At 45.4% G+C, this 19,503-nt stretch overlaps 1 pseudogene; it reads right to left on the bottom strand.

Moving 5' to 3' along the window:
• Positions 1 to 3,475: 3,475 nt before the first annotated feature.
• LOC121538831 lies at positions 3,476 to 5,535 on the bottom strand (annotated as a pseudogene).
• Positions 5,536 to 19,503: the final 13,968 nt, after the last annotated feature.

Below are 19,503 nucleotides of genomic sequence, written 5' to 3'. Positions count from 1 at the left end.
CGACTTACAGTTAGTGAGTGCATACATTTTTCATACTGGCCCCCCGTGGGAAACGAACCCACAACCCTGGCGTTGCAAGCGCCATGCTCTACCAACTGAGCTACAGGAGGGCGGATACATACATACAATTTAATAATTAAATACTCATAGATAAAAGGTTGAATATTTTGGGACGCACATCATAAAGGGAGGGGAGGGGTGGAGGAGTAGAAAGATGTGATGGGAGCGGAGGATTAGAAAGATGGCTGCTGTGTGTTCCTCTCTCAGGATGATATTCTCTGTACTGAAGCCTGATACTACCCCATTAAAAACAAAAGAATCACAAGTTTCTTTCTGTCATAATAACATGATAAATCATCATGGTGATATAACAATAAAATAAATGTTTTAAAGAAAGGCAACGAATGAAACTGAACTTTTTCCAGTGCACAACCTTAAACCAACAACCAGGAAAAAGAAAGAAAGAACATTTCAATTTTAAGTTCAGTCCTCCAATGATCAAGCAAGTCTATTGGCCTGGGACTTGAAGATATGGGGATGATTTCACCCCTGATGTAAGGAAAAAATAAAAATAGATAATGGGTGGAGGGAGACAGAGCAGGGGGTTTGGGAGAGGCCTGGTGTTTGTGTACGTGTGTGTGTGTATTAAAAACAGACAGCAGTCATTAAGGGTGGAGTCCAGTGAAGGCTGGTGGGAGGAGCCACAGGAGGACGCGCTCATTGTAATGGCTGAAATGGAAAAAATTGAACGGAGTCAAAAGTGATTTCCATATGTTTGATACCGTTCCATTAGTTCCATTCCAGCCATTACAATGAGCCCGTCCTCCCACATCTCCTCCCACCAGCCTCCACTGTTGGAGTCTGGTTTAGCGTGTGTGTGTTAAAACAGAGTGTTGTCTGGGGTGTTGACTGTCTCCCCTCACATCAAACAGGCAGAGAAACACATGGCTCAGCTCAGCGTTGTGCTGCTGTCACGCCCTGGCTCTGGGGACACTGTTATGTTGAGCCAGGGTGTGTAATTCTATGTTTGTATTTCTATGTTGGCCTGAGTGACTCCCAATCAGAGGCAACGAGTGTCAGCTGGTTGTCTCTGATTGGGAGCCATATTTAACTGTCTGTCTTTCACTTTGTGTTTGTGGTTTCTTGTTCTTATTTGGTTTTGTGTTAAACCGTAGACATCACGTTATCGTCTGTTGTTTTGATCGTGTGATCATTCTATAAATAAATAATATGTTCACCTTCAACGCTGCGCCTTGGTCCTCCTCCTTAGACGATCGTGACAGAAGAAACCACCAAGATGTGACCAAGCAGCGTGTCCAGGAGCCATCGCCAGGGAGATCTCTAACAGATCTCCTTCGCCTCCTCGACTGGGTCAAGCCGGATGAGGAGGAGAGGGGCTTGACATTGTGGCAGAAGGGCGAACGGCTGGCGAGGGACATGGAGACCTTGGCCACGGGTAGGAGTGAAGCCCAGAAATTTTTTAGGGGGGGGCTAACGCCGTGGACGACGGGCCAGCAGGAGACCGCGGCAGAGCGGCCCAGCGGATTGGCAGAGGAGGCCGCCAGGTTACGGGGGCCACTGGTCGAAGAGGGGGTGGAAGATGTAGAGGCACGGCGAGAGGTACTGGCGTGTGTTGCCAGTCCGGTCCGGCCTGTTCCTGATCCCCACGTAGGGCCAGTGGTGTGTGTTCCCAGTACGGTCCGGCCTGTTCCTGCCACTCGCACCAAGTCTACGGTGCGCATCGCCAGCTCGGCCCGGCCCATTCCTGCTCCCCGCACCAAGTCAGTGGTGCGTTTCGTCCAGCCCTGTCCGGCCCGTTCCTGCTCTCCGCACCAAGTCTGTGGTGCGCGTCGCCAGCCCAGTCCGGCCCATTCCTGCTCCCCGCACCAAGTCTGTGGTGCGTTTCGTCAGCCCTGTCCGGCCCGTTCCTGCTCTCCGCACCAAGTCTGTGGTGCGCGTCGCCAGCCCAGTCCGGCCCGTTCCTGCTCTCCGCACCAAGTCTGTGGTGCGCGTCGCCAGCCCAGTCCGGCCCATTCCTGCTCCCGCACCAAGTCTGTGGTGCGTATCGTCAGCCCTGTCCGGCCCGCTCCTGCTCCCCACACCAAGCCAGTGGTGTGCGTCGTCAGTCCAGCACGGCCCGTGCCTGTTCCCCACACCAAGCCAGTGGTGTGCGTCGTCGGTCCGGCACGGCCCGTGCCTGTTCCACTGGTGCCTGGTCCGGCACCGGTCAGATGCGTTACGCCGGAGCTAGAGCAATCCGCTCCATCAGTGTGCAGTCCAGCTCCGGCCAGCGGGGCCAGACCGGACCAGGGGTACTTTGGGGGGTTGGAGAGGGAGTGGGGATCAGGCCCGGAGACGGATCCGCCGCCAAGGCGGAGTGCCCACCCGGTCCCTCCCCTGTGGTATTTAGTTGGCGCGGTCGGAGTCCTGTTATGTTGAGCCAGGGTGTGTAATTCTATGTTTGTATTTCTATGTTGGCCTGAGTGACTCCCAATCAGAGGCAACGAGTGTCAGCTGGTTGTCTCTGATTGGGAGCCATATTTAACTGTCTGTCTTTCACTTTGTGTTTGTGGTTTCTTGTTCTTATTTGGTTTTGTGTTAAACCGTAGACATCACGTTATCGTCTGTTGTTTTGATCGTGTGATCATTCTATAAATAAATAATATGTTCACCTTCAACGCTGCGCCTTGGTCCTCCTCCTTAGACGATCGTGACAGCTGCACAAAGAGTCTGTCCATCCACTAAACCAAAAGGCCAGTGAGTGTGTGAATATGATCCACAGTACAGTTTCCAGGTAGTCCATTTGGGTCAGAGAACAACAGAACCCAGAACAGGAGAACAGTTCCAGTGTTGAGTTATTTTATTTCCAGAATCCAGTAAGTCCGCTCTGTTCACTTCACTCTAGAACTCAGTCTAGAACCCACTGTAGTAGAACAGAGGGGAGAAGAGTGAAGGTCAGTCTTAGGCCTCTGCTCTCCCTTTCTTCCTCTCCTCCCCTACCTCTCCTCTCAGAACAGTGTGTGTGTAGAGTGTGCATAACCACCAGTGTGGAATGAAAGGAGTAGAACAGCAGAACCAACATGCAGTGGATATAGAACAAGATAACCCAAGAAGACACCAGCTAGAGAACGTTCAAAAGGTTCTAAAACACAAACCTCAACAGAGAAAAAGAAAAAGAACTAGGTAGAATTATCCCCATTTCCTCCCTCCTAACAGAAGAGAACAATCTCTTCATCTAAAGTCTTCTTTAAAATATTCTCGAACATTGACCCCTCAAACCCATCCAGGTCCAAAACTCCCCCCTCCAGCACTAATACGTATAGTTCTTCTCCTCTCTTCCTTATGATCAGACTTCTCACGAAGTAAAGTTCTTCCTTCCTTCCTTGCTTTCCTCTCCTTTCTTCCCCCATCCCTCTCTTCCGGCATATATGTAAACCCCCCCCATCTGTCCCCTCCCTCCATCCATCCCTGCATCTCACAGTTTGAGCTCGTTGGCAATCTTTGACGCAATGTTTTTAAACACGATCGACGTCCCGGAGATCCACTTGAACCGCACGCCGTTCAGCGAGAGGCAGGGCAGCTTGCACACCTCCATCTCCCATTGGACGAAGTCATCGCGGGCAGGGTTCCCCGAGACGTAGAGCAGCATGTAGCGCTCCCGGAGCTCGTACTCACAGCTGTTGGAATCTAGAACCTTCCGGATCTCTTGCATCATCTCCCCGGGTTCCATGGAGGACGTGGTCTTCATCGACCAGGTGAACCGGAGGGAACGTGGTTTGGTCGACAGGTCCTTCGTGGACGGGGTGCCGGAAACGGGGGAGGAGTTATCTTTGTTCTCATCTCCGCCACCGCTGTGGGAGGATCCTAGGACGCCGCTCTTCTCTGATTTGTCAACAGCGCTGCTCAGCATCGACCTGCGTACAAACTTGGAGGTGAACTTGGAGAAGATGCCGGTGGCCCCGGGTCTCCTGGCCTGGCTGTTCCCATTGCTGAGGGAGGGGGAGGCTAGAGCTCCACTGTAGGCAGAACCCTGCTGGTCCCTGTCACCTCTCTGCTGTCCTGCGTGGAAAGTGCTGCGGATGGCCACCCCCCGGGAGAAGTTGGTATGGTCTGTCACCGTGGCACTGCTGATGTTGTGGGCTGAGGGGGATGCGCCAGGTGGCCTCTGGGGGGAGCGCTGTCCTTGCCGCTCTGTACCCCCTGGCCCAGCGTAGCTCTCTCAGTGAGAGGAGAATTTCTGCTGCGACCTGTACCAGTCGACAAGATGCTATTGGTAGAGGGTGTGGCACTCTTCTTGCGGTCGGAGACCAGCTGACTGGCTGGCACTTTGACCGAGCTGCCCGATCCTTTCCTCCCAGAATCCTCCATGTTATCCCCCTGACCACGCCCCTTGGCAAAAGACCCCTGGTCGGTGGCTCTGCAAGGTTTCTGGTTGGATGATATGCTGCGCTGTACCTTTTTGGGCGGTGAAGTTGCGTTACTGTTGGTGAGGTCACTTCCTAGACGGGGCTTAATGACACCCTCATCCAGCTCGTGGTTGGTGTAGTCCAGTAGTAGATATGTGGCCATGACTTCGTTGTATTTCTGGTTGACCAGCGAGTCCTGCACCTCCTCCATGGTGTAACCCATCTGAATCATGATCTCTGTCCTCTTAGGGTCCTTGTAGTCAGGCATGGGTTCTATGTAAGGTCTCAACTCCTCCTCTTCATGTCCCACATTCATCCATCTATCTTTCATTATCTGCTCCAGGCAGCCTCTCTTGCTGGGGTTGAGAATCAGGAACTTCTTCAGTAGGTTCTCACAGTCTGTAGACATGTAGAACGGAATACGGTATTTCCCCCTTAACACACGCTCTCTCAACTCATTGAGGTTCTGTCCATCGAAGGGCAGCGACCCTGAAACCAGCATATACAGTATAACCCCCAGACTCCAGACATCCACCTCTGGTCCATCGTACTTCTTCCCCTGGAACAGCTCTGGAGCGGCGTAGGGAGGGGAACCGCAGAACGTGTCTAGCTTGCTGCCCATTACAAACTCATTACTAAAGCCAAAGTCTGCAATCTTGATGTTCATGTCAGCATCCAGGAGTAGGTTCTCAGCCTTTAGATCTCTGTGGACATTACACTTCTGGTGACAGTACTGGACCGCTGACACAATCTGTCTGAATTTGGCACGTGCCTCCTTTTCTTTCATCCTTCCATGAGCGACCAGGTAATCAAACACCTCCCCTCCACTGGCATACTCCATGACCAGATACAATGTATTCTCCGTCTCTATCACCTCAAATAACTTCACTATGTTAGGATGATTCAACAGCTTCATGATTCTCACTTCCTGGAAGAGCTTCTGTAGACTGGAAGAGTTGAGTTGGGTCTTATCAATAATCTTCACAGCTACCTCTGTCCCGGTGAGGACATGGCGTGCCAGCTTGACTTTAGCGAAGTTGCCCTTACCGATGGTCTTTAGTAACCGGTAGTTACCAATGTGAGGGGTCTCCTCCACTGTCGTGGCAACCGAGTTCCGACACCGCGGCATGCTGGGAATGCCCCCCGTCTTGGTGTCCTGGCCACCAGACGGATTTTCAATAACGGCCAACAACATTTTCGGTGATTTTGAAAAAAAAATAGGGGTCAGGAGGAAGACAGATACAAATCCTTTCAGGGTCGTGTGTTTATTTAGCAGTGGTAAAAACCGACGTGCGTCCGCGTTGGAAAATGTTCCGTAGCTAGCCACACAGTCTGTGTGATCAACAAGTTGATTACTAAATTAGATCGCCAGCCAGCTAGCTTATAAGTATGTGTCCCATGTCAACAAATTAAAAAATAGGTCCAAAGTTGTTCAGCCGTTTGAACTCACTGGGTAAAGTTAATGCTAAAAATGTTTTGCTGACAGCATAAATTAGGTTTCTACCTAATTAGCTAGCTAACGTTTGCAAATATGTATCATGTCTCGCTAGTTAACGTTAATAAATAGTTACGTTTTAGACTAGGTCCAACTAGTATGCTAACGTTGGCTATCGGCTACATTTGAAAAAGCACAAATTCTAGGCTAATGTTATGAATGGCAAGGCTAACGTCAGCTAATAAACTCGCTAGACAGCTAGCAGCTAGCAAATACACTTGTTTAATCAAGCAAGGAAAGTTTGGATCGAAGGAAATACTCTAATCAATTGAATTTCACAGGTTTTCATCAAACCAATTTCCTATCATATAATTAGACTTGTTCAAATACGTTGAGAAATTAAGCCAGATTTGAGTGTTCTTTTATGACAGTTTTGGCAACGCAGTAGCAAAGAACACAACATTGCTTATCTTTATAACCAAAATGAATCATACAACTACTACAGATATTTTGGATATTTTGCAGCTGTTTCAAATGTTGATGTTTAGCCTACGAACAAGAACGGTGCCAAACCAACGTGCAATCACTAGAGAATAAACTGGATGAGCTCCGTTCGAGACTATCCTACCAATGGGACATTAAAAACGGTAATATCTAATGTTTCACCGAGTTGTGGCTGAACGACGACACAGATAATATACAGTTGGCTGGGTATTCTGTGCATTGGCAAGACAGAACAGCTATGTAAGTTAAGACGAGGGGTGGGGGTGTGTCAATGACAGCTGGTGCGCAATGTCTAATATTAAGTTAGTCTCGAGGTATTGCTTGCCTGAGGTAGAGTTCCGCATGATAAGCTGTAGACCACACTATCTACCAAGGGAGATTTCATCTATATTTGTAGTAGCCGTCTTTTTACCAGCACAAACCAACGCTGGCACTAAGACTGCACTCAACGAGCTGTATAAGGCCATACGCAAACAAGAAAATGCTAATCCAAAAGCGGCGCTCTTAGTGGCCGGGGACTTTAATGCAGGAAAACTTACATCCGTTTTACCTAATTTCTACCAGCATGTCACATGTGCAACCAGAGGAAAAAAAACTCTAGACCACCTTTACTCCACACACAGAGACGCGTATAAAGCTTTCCCTCACCCTCCATTTGGAAAATCTGACCACGATTCTATCCTCCTGATTCCTGCTTACAAGCAAAAACTAAAGCAGGAAGTACCAGTGACTCGCTCAATACGGAAATGGTCAGATGATGCAGATGCTACGCTACAGGACTATTTTGCTAGCACAGACTGGAATTTGTTCCGGGATTCGTCCAATGGCACCGAGGAGTATACCACCTCAGTCACCGGCTACATCAATAAGTGCATCGACAACGTCATCCCCACAGTGACCGTACATACATATCCCAACCAGAAGCCATGGATTACAGGCAACATCCGCACCGAGCTAAATGCTAGAGTTGCCGCTTTCAAGGAGCGGGACACTAATCCGGACACTTATAAGAAATCCTGCTATGCCCTCAGATGAACCATCAAGCAGGCAAAGCGTCAAATACTGGACTAAGATTGAATCCTACTACACCGGCTCCGATGCTTGTCGGATGTGGCAGGCTTGCAAACTATTACTTACTACAAAGGGAAACCCAGCCGCGAGCTGCCCAGTGACGCGGGCCTACCAAATGCCTTTATTGCTCGCTTCAAGGACGACTCCAACACCATCATTAAGTTTGCTGACGACAAAACGGTGGTAGGCCTGATCATCGACAACGATGAGACAGCCTATAGGGAGGAGGTCAGAGACCTGGCGGTGTGGTGCCAGGACAACAACCTCTCCCTCAACGTGAGCGAGACAAAGGAGATGATCGTGGACTACAGGGAAAGGAGGGCCGAACACGCCCCCATTCACATCAACAGGGCTGTAGTGGAGCGGGTCGAGAGCTTCAAGTTCCTTGGTGTCCACATACCAAAACAAACTATCATGGTCCAAACACACCAAGAATGTCATGAAGAGGGCACGACAACGCCTTTCCCCCTCAGGAGACTGAAAAGATTTGGCATGGGTCCCCAGATCCTCAAAATGTTATACAGCTGCACCATTGAGAGCATCCTGACCGGTTGCATCACCGCCTGGTATGGCAACTGCTCAGTATCCGACCGTAATGCGCTACAGAGGGTAGTGCGTACAGCCCAGTACATCACTGGGGCCAAGCTTCCTGCCATCCAGGACCTACAGTACCAGTCAAAAGTTTGGACACACCTACTCATTCAAGAGTTGTTCTTTATTTTTACTATTTTCTACATTGTAGAATAATAGTGAAGACATCAAAACTATGAAATAACACACATGGAATCATGTAGTAACCCAAAAAGTGTTAAACAACTCAAAATATATTTTATATTTGAGATTCTTCAAGTAGCCACCCTTTGCCTTGATGACAGCTTTGCACACTATTGGCATTCTCTCAACCAGCTTCACCTAGAATGCTTTTCCAACAGTCTTGAAGGAGTTCCCACATATGCTGAGCACTTGTTGGCTGCTTTTCCTTCACTCTGCAGTCCGACTCATCCCAAACCAACCCAATTGGATTGAGGTCGGGTGATTGTGGAGGCCAGATCATCTGATGCAGCACTCCATCACTCTTCTTCTTGGTCAAATAGCCCTTACACAACCTGGTGGTGTGTTTTGGGTCATTGTCCTGTTGAAAAACAAATGTCCCACTAAGCGCAAACCAGATGGGATGGCGTATCGCTGCAGAATGCTGTCGTAGCCATGCTGGTTAAGTGTGCCTTGAATTCTAAATATATCACAGACAGTGTCACCAGCAAAGCACACCCACACCATAACACCTCCTCCTCCGTGCTTTACGGTGGGAAATACACATGCGGAGATCATCCGTACACCTACTCTGCGTCTCACAAAGACAAGGCGGTAGGAAAAAAAATCTCAAATTTCGACTCATCAAACCAAAGGACAGATTTCCACTGGTCTAATATCCATTCCTTGTGTTTCTTCTTATTGGTGTCCTTTAGTAGTGGTTTCTTTGCAGCAGTTCGACCATGAAGGCCTGATTCACGCAGTCTCCTCTGAACAGTTGATGTTGAGATGTGTCTGTGACTTGAACTCTGTGATGCATTTATTTGGGCTGCAATTTCTGAGGCTAGTAACTCTAAGAATGCCAATAGTGTGCAAAGCTGTCATCAAGGCAAAGGGTGGCTATTTGAAGAATCTCAAATATAACATATATTTAGATTTGTTTAACACTTTTTACGTTACTATATGATTCCATATGTGTTAATTCATAGTTTTGATGTCTTCACTATTATTCTACAATGTAAAAAAAAAAAAAAAAAAACTTGAATGAGTAGGTATGTCCAAACTTTTGACTGGTACTGTATATATATATACACTACCGTTCAAAAGTTTGGGGTCACTTAGAAATGTCCTTGTTTTCGAAAGAAAACCCTTTTTTTTTGGTCCATTAAAATAACATCAAATTGATCAGAAATACAGTGTAGACATTGTTAATGTTGTAAATGGCTATTGTAGCTGGAAACGTCTGGAATATCTACATAGGCGTACAGAGGCCCATTATCAGCAACCATCAGTCCTGTGTTCCAATGGCACGTTGTGTTTGCTAATCCAAGTTTATCATTTTAAAAGGCTAATTGATCATTAGAAAACCCTTTTGCAATTGTGGGTTCGATTACAGGCTCAAAACGGCCAGAAACAAACAACTTTCTTCTGAAACTCGTCAGTCTATTCTTGTTCTGAGAAATAAAGGCTATTCCATGCGAGAAATTGCCAAGAAACTGAAGATCTCGTTCAACGCTGTGTACTACTCCCTTCACAGAACACCGCAAACTGGCTCTAACCAGAATAGAAAGAGGAGTGGGAGGCCCCGGTGCACAACTGAGCAAGAGGACGAATACATTAGAGTGCCTAGGTTGAGAAACAGATGCCTCACAGGTCCTCAACTGGCAGCTTCATGAAATAGTGCCCGCAAAACACCAGTCTCAACGTTAACAGTGAAGAGGCGACTCCGGGATGCTGACCTTCTAGGCAGAGTTGCAAAGAAAAAGCCATTCTCAGACTTGCCAATAAAAATAAAAGATTAAGATGGGCAGTCGGAGATATGGCTTTTTCTTTGCAACTCTGCCTAGAAGGTCAGCATCCCGGAGTCGCCTCTTCACTGTTGACCTTGAGACTGGTGTTTTGCTGGTACTATTTAATGATTTTTTAAATTTTAATTAAAGTACTGTAATATTATATCTCTGATCTAGGTATAGTGAGCTACAGGGCTTCACATTTGACATATAACTGGGATGAGCACCTGTCCAATCCATATCTTTTTGTCACGCCCTGGCTCTGGGGATTCTTTAATGTTGAGGCAGGGTGTGGACTTGTTATGTTTAGTTTTCTATGGGTTTTGTTCTAGATTGTTTATTTCTATGTTGGCCAGGGTGGTTCCCAATCAGAGACAGCTGTAGCTCGTTGTCTCTGATTGGGGACCATACTTAGGCAGCCTGTTTTCACCAGTTTATTGTGTGATCTTGTTCCGGAAGGTTTGTGTTCAACCCAGGGCTTCACGTATCGTTTGTTTTGTTGTTTTGGTTCGTGTTGTGTACATTTAATAAAGAATGTACGCATATCACGCTGCGCCTTGGTCCGCTTCATCTTATAACGATCGTGACACTTTTGCATTATGTAAATGTTCTCTGAAGTTATCCCCTTACACAAAGTGCCATACCTTCATAATAAACCATAACTTTTTGTTGGATATTTGCATGTATTTGTACAGGATGCCTGTATGGGTCCACTGATTAGCTAAAAATGGCCAATAGCGTTGGGATAAGATGCAAACTTGATTTCAGACTAACAAGGGCATCAGTCAATGGTTCATCCATACAGATCGTGCATGTCAAAAGGCAGGTGCCTGTTATGTCATGGTTCTATTGCCTGTAAGTTGTTTGTAGAGGTCACTGAGGCAGGGGGTCCTTGTCAGATCTCACATCTGTATAGGTGCCTTACACATGCCTGAGAAACAGTGACCACTGACACACAAGAGAAACAAGGGAAATTAAAAAGGGGATAGAGCAGAATGTTTTTTTAGTTCTATAATCTACTTCAAAAACATATTTTTAGCAAGGAAGAGTGTCCAGAGTTGAGGCAACTTTCAGAGGATGTAGCTTCGGAGCAGGGTATGACTTCTGTAGAGCCACCTGGACTAATTGCATCGACATCCCCCACTTTGTTTTTGCACTGCTGCTACTCGCTGTTTATTATCTATGCATAGTCACTTTACCCCTACCTACATGTACAAATGAACTCGACTAACCTGTACCCCCACACATTGACTTGGTACCGGTACCCCCTGTATATAGCCTCATTATTGTTATTTTATTATGTTATTATTTTTTTTTACTTAACTCTATTTTCTTAAAACTGCGTTGTTGGTTAAGGGCTTGTAAGTAAGCATTTCAAAGTAAGGTCCTGTTGTATTCGGCGCATGTGACAAATAAAATTTGATTTGACTTAATCTACAAGCATGATAACAAATGATCCACTGTCTGATAGTAAACTATTGCCATGGGGATTTGATTGCTGGCTGGGCAAGTGACACATTCGCTTGTGTAGCTGTATCTCAGTGAATTACGTATTCATTTTGATTGTCACACAAACACGCACGAAACGCATGCACACACTCACACACACACGCATCAGATGACATTTTAGAACAGCAATGCACCAAAACACCCTGCAGAAGTAACAGTGGAATGGGACTATTTATTCAGCTCAGCTCTAAAAGGGGTCATGTGATCTGGGGGCAGGTAATTATAGTGTACGCTTAATTACATTAAGAACCTCTAGTTTCTCTTTTCATATTATCTCTGGGCAAAACAGAGAGATTTGATTATGTTAATAACCAGCTTTTCATATGTCGTGTTAATGGAGGCCCAGTTCAAAGTCATTAGTGCTGTGAGAAATCTCTGTTGGAGAACCCGGGCTCTCTCGAACACAGCCCATGCAGGCAAAGTGCACATTGTTCAATGGTAATGTTATTGATCTAGGTATAGTGAGCTACAGGGCTTTTTCTCATTACTGCGTCTTATTCATGCTTCTTGTGTAATGACGCCCACAAAGCATTTACTGCCATGCCCATTTAGATGATCTACCAGAGAAGTCATAATGGAGATGGAGGGAAAAATGAAGGGGAAATAGTATGCGTCATTCAGGCTACTCTTATCTCTCAATTATGCTCCGACGGATGGCAGTGGAAACAGTTGAAGATGTTCAAGATATGGCCTTTGCTACATGGTTGATGTCATGACACTGAGTGTCCACACTTGTCCATTTCAAGTGTGACCTTTGCATCGGTAATGGTGGGAAACATGTCAGCGTCTGTCATTTTGTCATGCACTGTCTCCTCACAGTCTTCCTTTCCTCATATCCTTTCCTTATTTCCGGGCCTTTTCTGCATTACCACTGACATGTGAAAAGGACTAGCCAGGTATCCACCATTTTCTTTTCACCTTTTAATTCTCCTCAGATAAATGATAATGAACTAATTGCGACATGGATATTTACAAAGACCAATTGGGCCACAGCCAAACAACTGTGGGCTATCCCTGCTCCTCCCCGGCTTCTCTCTGTCTCTCTCCCACACAGAGGCATCCGGGCTTGCATGGAGCCAGAGCTGCTCAGTCAAATGCTTCACAATTTATTATTTGTTACAAATCTGCAACAGCTGGAGTGCTGTGGAATGCATGCAAACTTTGTATATGTAATTTGGTGACAAGTCAGACTTAATCAAGCTCCAGTGTGCCTGCCTGGATGGGGTTAGCGCGGGAGAGAGAGCGGCATATGGGCTCTGAAGAGAGAACAGGCAGTGGGCAGGGAGACTCGGCTCGGCTTGTGAGGATTAACATGCAGACAGCAGACAGCATGCTAACCTGGTACTTCCAGTTACCAGCCACAAACAGACAGCAAGCTAACCGCTAACCTCACTTCCAGACAGACAGCAGACAGCAAGCTAACCGCTACCCTCACATCCAGGCGGACAACAGACAGCAAGCTAACTGCTAACCTCACTTCCATGCGGACACCAGACAGCAAGCTAACCGCTAACCTCACTTCCAGAAGGACAGCAGACACAGCAAGCTAACCGCTAAGCCTAGTGTTTTAACTCACCAGCAATATAGAAAAGCTAATCAGCTAATATAAATTTACTATACAGTTAGAGTCACGACACTAATGAGGATGATGATAAAAATGTTACGTAATTTTATGCTACAGTAGATATTCTAAACTAAGTGCAGATAAGGTATGAATATCTCAGGAGTTCTAATCATGTATTTAAACTATCTATTGGCTTCCACCTCTGAAACAGCAGTGAGTATATTTGTGTTATAATGGGGCCTTTGGTCCTCACATGATACACAAAGCAGCTACAGACAGTCATCCAGAATAGTATAATGTGTATAGGGTAACACACTCACTTGTTCTACAGTATCTCAAACTGCTGGAAGGGTAATGCAGTGTAATGACCCTACATGGAGACATACTGCACATGGCTACCACAGGGAGCCCCGCACAGAGACACGTCCCCTGGCCTGTGGTGGCTAGAAGCCCCACTACAGGGCCACTCAGAGTGCTGGTGTTAATGACGGGGGTCCCTGGGCCCTGTCTGGGTCTGGGACAGTTGCAGAGGAACAGTTGCAGGGGAAGAGATAGAGGGTTGCACCATCTTCCTTGTTTACGGGGCAACAGGCTGATAGGTGGTGTCAAGGACAGTCAACATGACACGCCAAGGTCGCGATGCTAGCGTAACAGGGAGAGAGGGGCTGTGGTGCAGGTCTCAGCTGTGTTTGTGTTTGTAGATAACAACCTCAGACAAGGCAAATAGAGTGTGTAGATACGTTCGACGTCTGGTTGAATTTTCTGGAGGTTTCTGGAGGTCTGAAAACAACATTTTGTACCACTTTATATTGACAAATATGCTTCTATAGGACACAAGGTTGTCAAGAAGGGAATGGTAGGTCATCGGAAGTGCCCTTGGATGTACGCTTTCATATTCATCACATAGAACAAGGTAGTCATGGCTACGCAGTGTATTGGGACCTTTGGCAGAGGCCAACTCTTACAAAAGGAAGCATTCACCACTGGCCCTGGAACCACAAACAAAACACACTTCAGAGAGATGAGTACAAAACAATTATGCATAAAAAAATCATCCTTCAACTTAAACCCCTTCACATAGAGCGAGGAAACGGGACAGTAAGTGATTATGCGAATGTGCGTGTTTGTGTGTGTGAGAAAGCGTGTGTGTTTGTGTGTGTGTGAGAGCGCGTGTGTGCCTCTCGGATGTCGTGATGCATTATACTTTTTCTTCAGGAACACATGACAAGGTATTTACTGAGCCATCTGGTGAAATTGGCCAGCAAAATCTAGCTAGCGGACGTCCAATTGCTAAGGAAATGGGTTCAGCTTTTTGAAACAAGCTGTTCTGTGTTGCACACCTGTCAGTGTTAGAGGACCTGTGCATGTGTGTGTGTGTGTGTGCGTGTGTGTGTTTATCGGGTTCATTGGTCAGGAAATATAGTCAGATGGGCTGCCGGGTGTTTGCACCTGGGAATTCTGGTAAAACCCTTTGGGATCTTCCATTTGGATTACTGTGGATATGTCTCATTGTTTTCTTCAAGATACAGTACCAGTCAAAAGTTTGGACACACCTACTCATTCAAGGGTTTTTCTTTATTTTTACTATTTTCTATGTTGTAGAATAATAGTGAAGACATCAACACTATGAAACAACACATATGCAATCATGTAGTAACCAAAAAAGTGTTAAATAAATACAAATATAGTTGAGATTTGAGATTCTTCAAAGTTGCCACCCTTTGCCTTTTTGACAGCTTTGCACACTCTTGGCGCTCTCTCAACCAGCTTCATGAGGTAGTCACCTGGAATGCATTTCAGTTAACAGGTGTGCCTTGTTAAAAGTTAATTTGTGGAATTTCTTTCCTTTTTAATGCATTTGAGCCAATCAGTTGTGTTGTGACAAGGTATGGGTGGTATACAGAAGATAGCCCTATTTGGTAAAAGACAAAGTCCATATTATAGCAGGAACATCTCAAATAAGCAAAGAGAAACGACAGTCCATCATTACTTTAAGACATGAAGGTCAGTCAAAACGGACAATTTCAAGAACTTTGAAAGTTTCTTCAAGTGCAGTCGCAAAACCCATCAAGCGCTATGATGAAACTGGCTCTCATGAGGACCACCACAGGAAAGGAAGACCCAGAGTTACCTCTGCTGCAGAGGATAAGTTAATTAGAGTTAACCTCTTATGGATCGGACCCTTTTTTCACATTTCTCCTAAAATGACAAACCCAAATCTAACTGCCTGTAGGTCAGAACCTGAAGCAAGGATATGCATATATATATTTTGTAACCTTTATTTAACTAGGCAAGTCAGTTAAGAACAAATTCTTATTTACAATGACGGCCTACACCGGCCAAACCAGGACGACGCTGGGCCAATTGTGCGCCGCCCTATGGGACTCCCAATCACGGCCGGTTGTGATACAGCCTGGAATCGAACCAGGGGGTATGTAGTGACGCCTCAAGCACTGAGATGCAGTGCCTTAGTCCGCTGCGCCGCTCGGGAGCCCATATTCTTGATACCATTTGAAAGGAAACACTTAGAAGTTTGTGGAAATGTGAAATTGATATAGGAGAATATAACACATTAAATCTGGTAAAAGATAATACAAACCAAAAAACATGCGTTTAAACAAATGTTTTTGTGCCGTCATCTTTGAAATGCAAGAGAAAGGCCACAATATCATATTGCAGTTTAGGCGCAATTTAGATTTTGGCCACTAGATGTGCTGCAAAGAATCCACTACTAAAGGACACCAATAATAAGAAGAGACTTGCTTGGGCCAAGAAACACAAGCTATGGACATTAGACCAGTGGAAATCTGTCTTTTGGTTTGATGAGTCGAAATTTGAGATTTTTGGTTCCTACCGCCTTGTCTTTGTGAGACGCAGAGTAGGTGTACGAATGATCTCTGCATATGTGGTTCCCACTGTGAAGCATGGAGGAGGAGGTGTGATGGTGTGGGAGTGCTTCGCTGGTGACACTGTTGGTTATTTATTTAGAATTCAAGGCACACTTAACCAGCATGGCTACCACAGCATTCTGCAGCGATACGCCATCACATCTGGTTTGCGCTTAGTGGGACTATCATTTGTTTTTCAACAGGACAATGACCCAAAACACACCTCCAGGTTGTGTAAGGGCTTTTTGACCAAGAAGGAGAGTGATGGAGTGCTGCATCAGATGACCTGGCCTCCACAATCACCTGACCTCAACCCAATTGAGATGGTTTGGGATGAGTTGGACCGCAGAGTGAAGGAAAGCAGCCAACAAGTGCTCAGCATATGTGGGAACTCCTTCAAGACTGTTGGAAAAGCATTCCTCATGAAGCTGGTTGAGAGAATGCCAAGAGTGTGCAAAGCTGTCATCAATGCAAAGGGTGGCTACTTTGAAGAATCTCAAATATAAAATATATTTTGATTTGTTTAACAGTTTTTTGGTTACTACATGATTCTATATGTGTTATTTCATAGTTTTGATGTCTTCACTATTATTCTACAATGTAGAAAATAGTAACAATAAAGAAAAAACCTTGAATGAGTAGGTGTGTCAAAACTTTTGACTGGTACTGTATATATATATTTTTTTATTTTTATTTTTTTTATTAACGTACTGTAATATTATATCTCAGATTTCATCTTATCCTCTGCCCTTCACATTTGCCATATAACTGGAATGAGCACCTGTCCAATCCATCTCTTTTTCATTATGTAAATGCTCTCTAACATTATCCCCTCACACAAAGTGCCATACTGTCATAATAAACCATAACTCTTTGTTGGATATTTTGCATGTATTTGTACAGGATGCCCTTATGGGTCCCCTGATTCCCTAGAAATGGCCGATAGCGTTGGACAAGATGCAAACTTGATTTCAGACTAACAAGGGCATCAGTCAATGGTTCATCCATACAGATCGTGCATGTCAAAAGGCAGGTGCCTGTTATGTCATGGTTCTATTGCCTGTAAGTTGTTTGTAGAGGTCACCGAGGCAGGGGGTCCTTGTCAGATCTCACGTCTGTGTAGGTGCCTTACACATGCCTGAGAAACAATGGCCACTGACACACAAGAGAAACAAGGGAAATGAAATAGGGGATAGAGCAGAATGTTTGTTTTAGTTCTATAATTTACTTAAAAAACATATTTTTAGCAAGGCAGAGTGTCCAGAGTCGAGGCAACTTTCAGAGGATGTAGCTTCGGGGCAGGGTATGACTTCTGTAGAGAAGCTTTGTCATTTTTGGCCGAGTGTGTCCATTTCTAGGTGACAAAAATAAAGGTCACAGCGGGGGCACCCGATTGGTCATAAATCAACAGGGAAACATGGGACTTGGTGTCCTTTGGTCCTTTACTCTGCTGTCCAGGGCCTTGGCCCAGATTCAGGAGGATGATGAAATGACATCAAACAAAGACTCCTTTCAGCTGCTTTAGAGGACGAAGTTTGGCTCTTCATTACATTAAGTTACATTGAGATTGTCATATATTTCTTTGTTGATGTACATTGAAATCTGCATTATTCAACAGTGCTTTCACGTCTTTGATACGTTTTTAGTCCACCATTAAACCAACATTACACTTCCATTAGTAGAATGTCAATGCATTTACAGTTTGCTAATTTCCCTCCTCTCCCATTGAACAAACACCATGGTGAACTTAAATAATAAAAACCTTGTCTGGCCAGAACAAAAGAGCGGTGGAGAGGAGGAACTTCTTCATTTCTCTCACAGAATACATTAGGGCTAAGTGGTATGGTTATTGCAGGGTCTGCATTTGGGTCGGACACCTGGGATTCTCTGGGCTTGTTTGATGTGGCCCTTTCAGGCACTCTGATCATCCTACTAAATTGCATCTAATGGACAGGGCCTGCCACTCGGAGAGGCCCAGACAACCGGGGGACAATTTAGCCACGCGCACACACCTGGCCTTTGTAGTTCACCGAGACATTGGCGCGTTACTCCCCCAGTGCTCCAACAGCACTCTGCAGAGCCCCAGACAGAGCAGAGCCACAGCGGCGGCTGCCATTTAGGCTCTGAATAAACCCAGATGCTATTACCCAGGGTACCTGAGTGCGCTTGCCTACTCTGCCCAAACAATGAGCTGCCATGGGGGAGGTTGTGGTTGTGTTGGGTAGAAGGGGATGTGTGTGTGGGTGGGGGGGACGACGACGACGACGACTAATGCATCAGTGCACCTGTCCATTCAATGTCATCCCTTCATGTGGGGGGAGGGGTGTTAACCAGTAGCTAGCTAGCACTGCTCATGAGTAGGCTTACTAGAGTCTATTTGAACAGTGACTGCTGAAACCACCATCCATATGTTTAGATGGTTAACTTTAGTAAATATTTAAATGTATAATGTTTTATAAAAGATCCAATGTTACTGTTGTTGTAGTCTTAATGTAGTGACTTGCTTTTATATCAGGGAACGTCAATGATAGCTTAGAGTTGCAGGTGATTGCATTTGTTGGACTGTGTTTACCTTGGAAGCTAGGCCTAATGAAAATTTTATTGCGATGTTGTTGGACCCTCTCTGTGACATTTACCTTAATTGAAAACACCTTTAACTGAGCAGAAACTCCTCTTATTTCCTGGTTAGTAAAAGCTTATTTTCAATTTAGAAGACGTGGAGCAAATTACCTTCCAAAGAGAAGAAAATAGTGCTTTGGCTTTGCGAGGAAATCGAAATTTCACAGGAATAAACAGACAGTTGGTCACTGTGTTTCTGTATCAAGTTTTATTGGAAGCTCTTCTTGTTTAGTATTGGGTAGGTAACAGAACAGTTTTATAAGAGCTGTCTGGGGTGTTGGCTATGGACTAAGCACATATGAAATTAGACTCTCTATGCCCTGCTGATGTGGGAGGGACTAGGAACGGGAATTCTGTGAACACACCGGGAGATTTTTATATTTCAACTGGGAGGACTATGACAGCTCCGATGGTGCCAGTGGATCTACAGAGCAGGTGGTCTGAGTGGGATACAACATAATCTCCCTCCCCCCCTCTCTCACTCCCTCCCTCTCTCTCATCCTTTTCATGTCCTCTTTTCTTCCTTTCTTTTAGCATATTGTGTATATACTGTATGAATCATAGATTGATGTATGTAAATCGGGGTGAAAATATGCTGCCTCTACTTCATTATTATAATTCATATCACATATTCCATTTTTCAAGAGAGTCAAAGCACTACAATAGCATGTACAGTATAATGCCAATGAATGTAAGAAATATAACTATTTAATTAGTTCACATTTTCTTTGCAATTATTGCTGCTCTTGGCTTCTATTATTTGTTTAAAAAAAAGAAGTGGGGGAGCACTGTGTGAATGCGGCAAATGAATGCATGGTGTGCATGTCCATGTCATAAATACCTATACAGGCGAACAGACTGTATCCTCCCCCGATCAGTTTCCCATCATGAGGTGACCATCTATCATTGATGGAGGAGAGAACCAGGGAGGCCCACACAGGGGGGTTTGACACCTACACTAATGTAA

Source organism: Coregonus clupeaformis, chromosome 25, assembly GCF_020615455.1.
Source record: "Coregonus clupeaformis isolate EN_2021a chromosome 25, ASM2061545v1, whole genome shotgun sequence".
NCBI lineage: Eukaryota > Metazoa > Chordata > Actinopteri > Salmoniformes > Salmonidae > Coregonus > Coregonus clupeaformis.
The sequence above is the reverse complement of the archived record's forward strand: the minus strand, read 5'-3'. Positions and strand labels throughout refer to the sequence as shown.